This window comes from Mandrillus leucophaeus, unplaced genomic scaffold (genome assembly GCF_000951045.1).
Source record: "Mandrillus leucophaeus isolate KB7577 unplaced genomic scaffold, Mleu.le_1.0 Scaffold2, whole genome shotgun sequence".
Lineage (NCBI taxonomy): Eukaryota > Metazoa > Chordata > Mammalia > Primates > Cercopithecidae > Mandrillus > Mandrillus leucophaeus.
Genome location: NW_012102031.1, coordinates 608568 through 611675, shown reverse-complemented (window position 1 = coordinate 611675; position 3108 = coordinate 608568). Strand labels below are relative to the sequence as shown.

The 3108-nt window shown below is 49.9% G+C and overlaps 1 protein-coding gene across 1 annotated transcript in view; it reads left to right on the top strand.

The window, feature by feature from the left end:
- Nucleotides 1–3108, top strand: part of LOC105539007 — a 27689-nt gene that overhangs the window by 12465 nt on the left and 12116 nt on the right. The gene's annotated exons all lie outside the window — the stretch shown is intronic.

The following is a 3108-nucleotide window of genomic DNA, read 5'->3' as shown; positions in this document are numbered from 1 at the left end:
GCCTCCCAGGTTGGAGCAATTTTCCTGCCTCAGCCTCCTGAGTAGCTGGGACTACAGGCGTGCGCCACCACACCCAGCTAATTTTTGCATTTTTAGTAGAGACAAGGTTTCACCATGTTGGCCAGGATGGTCTCAATCTCTTGACCTTGTGATCTGCCCACCTCGGCCTCCTAAAGTGCTGGGATTACAGGCATGAGCCACCATGCCCATCTGAGCCCTGTTCATTTTCATATCACTCCTGCCCTACCTCCCTCACTGGGTGATGGCAGATGTCGAAAGAGATAGTGGGGAAGAAAGCACTGTATAAAAGCCATGTATCACGTAGCTACCCTCTTTTTTTTTTTCTTTCTTTCTTTTTTTTCGAGAAGGAGTCTCGCTCTATCACTAGGCTGGAGGGCAGTGGCATAGTCTTGGCTCACTGCAACCTCTGCCTCCTGGGTTCAAGCCATTCTTCTGCCTCAGCCTCCCAAGTAGCTGGGATTACAGGCATGTGCCACCATGCCCAGCTAATTTTTGTATTTTTGGTAGAGATGGGGTTTCACCATGTTGGCCAGGCAGGTCTTGAACTTCTGACCTCGTGATCCACCCGCCTCAGCCTCCCAAAGTGCTGGGATTACAGGCATGAGCCACTGCGACTGGCCCATAGCTATCCTCTTGAACTCTACAGAGGCACGTTGCATACCTAGGCCTGGCACCAAGAATGTAATGGAGAAGAGGATATCCCTGCATCAGAAGAGCTCACAAACTGGAGGGTACAGAGGTATAAACAGACAAATTATTATTAGTAGTAGTAGTGTTTTTTTTTTTTGAGATAGAGTCTCACTCTGTTGCCCAGGCTGGAGTACAGTGGCACAATCTCGGCTCACTGCAACCTCGGTCTCCCGGATTCAAGCGATTTTCCTGCCTCAACCTCCCGAATAGCTGGGACTACAGGCAAGTGCCACCATGCCCAGCTAATTTAGTAGTAGTATTTTTTGTGAGGGAGTGTTACTCTGTTGCCTAGGCTGGAGTACAGTGGTGTGATCTCAGCTCACTGCAACCTCCGCCTCCCAGGTTCAAGCAATCCTCCTGCTTCAGCCTGCCAAGTATCTGGGACTACAAGTGCACATCACCATGCTAGGGTAATTTTTGTATTTTTAGTAGAGACTGGGTTTTGTCATGTTGGTCAGGCTGGTCTCGAACTCCTGACCTCAAGTGATCCACCCACCTTGGCCTCCCAAAGTTCTGGGATTACAGGTGTGAGCCATTGTGCCCGGCCAACAGACAAATTATAAAACTGTACCTGCCGCAAGAGAAGTATGTGTGCAGAACTAAAAACAGAACCGAAGAAGTGTCTAATTCTTGGGGAAGGGGGTTGTCAAGGAAGGCGTCCCGGAGGATATGACTAGTAATCTGGGTTCTGGAGGTGGAATAAGAGTTTTCCCTGCAAAGGGAAAAGAAGGCTGCAAGTATTAAGCCACGGACTCCGGAGAGAACCTAGTCCTTTCTGAAGACTGTGAGTGGTGTGGCCAAAACACAGAATGCAAGTGAGCCAGTGGCAGGAGAGCAGGGGGATTAAGCATCCAGAAAGTGGCTTTTCAAGGAAGGCTTAGAACCGGACAGAGAACCCGATGACCTTCCCATTACCACCTACTCGAGGAAGCCTTCCCTGGCCCTACCAGCGGCTTTCCACAATGCTAATCTTGTGTCATGATTTTGTTCACGTCAGTGGAGAGCAGTGACCGCATCTTCTCATCTTGGCTTGCAGCCTGCCTGGCACTGGGCAGGGCCTCCTTGAAAGCTTGCCTGTGGCAAGAATGGGGCTAGTTTCTTTGGAATTCCTGTCAGGGGTTGCCTGTTTGCTTAGAAACCAAGATTTCAGAAGGGCTTGGAGGTTTCCTGGGCGTCACGCTGTGTGTAGGTTTTTAAAATGCTTTGAGAGGTTTTGCAGGGTCCTGGGAGCTTTCCCATCATCTGAGAGCTGTCAGGATGGGGAAGGGCAGGTGTGTCAGGGTTCAACTCAGAACAGGAGGACAGGAGGCGGGAATGTACAGGGTCCCTGAGTAAGAATGGCTGCAATGTTCAGATTCCAGCCCTGGAGGGTGGCACAGGCTCCTCATTGTTCTGCCCCCACAGTTCTCCACACTGGCTGAGTAGGAAGGGCTTGGGAAGGCTGAGAGACCAGCTTTGGGAGAAGAGCAAAGGCTACAGGCTCTCTCAAAAGACTATCACAATCCCAGTCAACCACCCTTTCAGAGAACCCCTGGTAGGCAGAGCTTTTTTCTCCTTCCCTCATAAGGTACAAAGGGCTCAGTATTTGGAGCCTGGAGACCTGGGTGTCCAGCTACTGAATCACTGTGTGATCCTTGGCAGCTCCATTTCCCTCTATTTCTGCAGCTATAAACAGCTGGAACTGATGAGAAAGTCAGAGCAAATCATGGAAGGATACATAAAAATCATACCTAAAAAAGGAAATCAGAGTGCCAAGGCAACAATTTGAATGGCTAACATGGACTGAGCTCATGGACTAGCAATTGCCCGTTGCAGTTTTTTGTTTGTTTGCTTTGAGGCAGAGTTTCACTCTTTCGCCCAGACTGGAGTGAAGTGGTACAATCTCAGCTCATTGCAACCTCTGCCCCTTGGGTTCAAGTGATTCTCCTGCCTCAGCCTCCCGAGTAGCTGGGATTATAGGTGCCCACCATGACGCCCAGCTAATTTTTGTATTTTTAGTTGAGATGGGGTTTTGCCATGTTGGCCAGGCTGGTCTTGAACTCCTCACCTCAGGTGATCTGCCCGCCTCAGCCTCCCAGAGTGCTGGGATTACAGGTGTGAGCCACCGTACCTGGCCCCCATTGCATTTTTTTTTTTTTTTTTTTTTTGGTGAGACAGAGTCTAACTCTTGTCACCCGGCTGGAATGCAGTGGCTCAGTCTTGGCTCACTGCAACCTCTGCCTCCTGGGTTCAATTCTCCTCCCTCAGCCTCCCAAGTAGCTGAGATTACAGATGCCTGGCTAATTTTTGTATTTTTAATAGAGACAGGGCTTCACCATGTTGGCCAGGCTGGTCTGTTTTACCAGGCTGGTCTCAAACTCCTGACCTTGTAATCCACCCACCTCGGCTTCCCAAAGT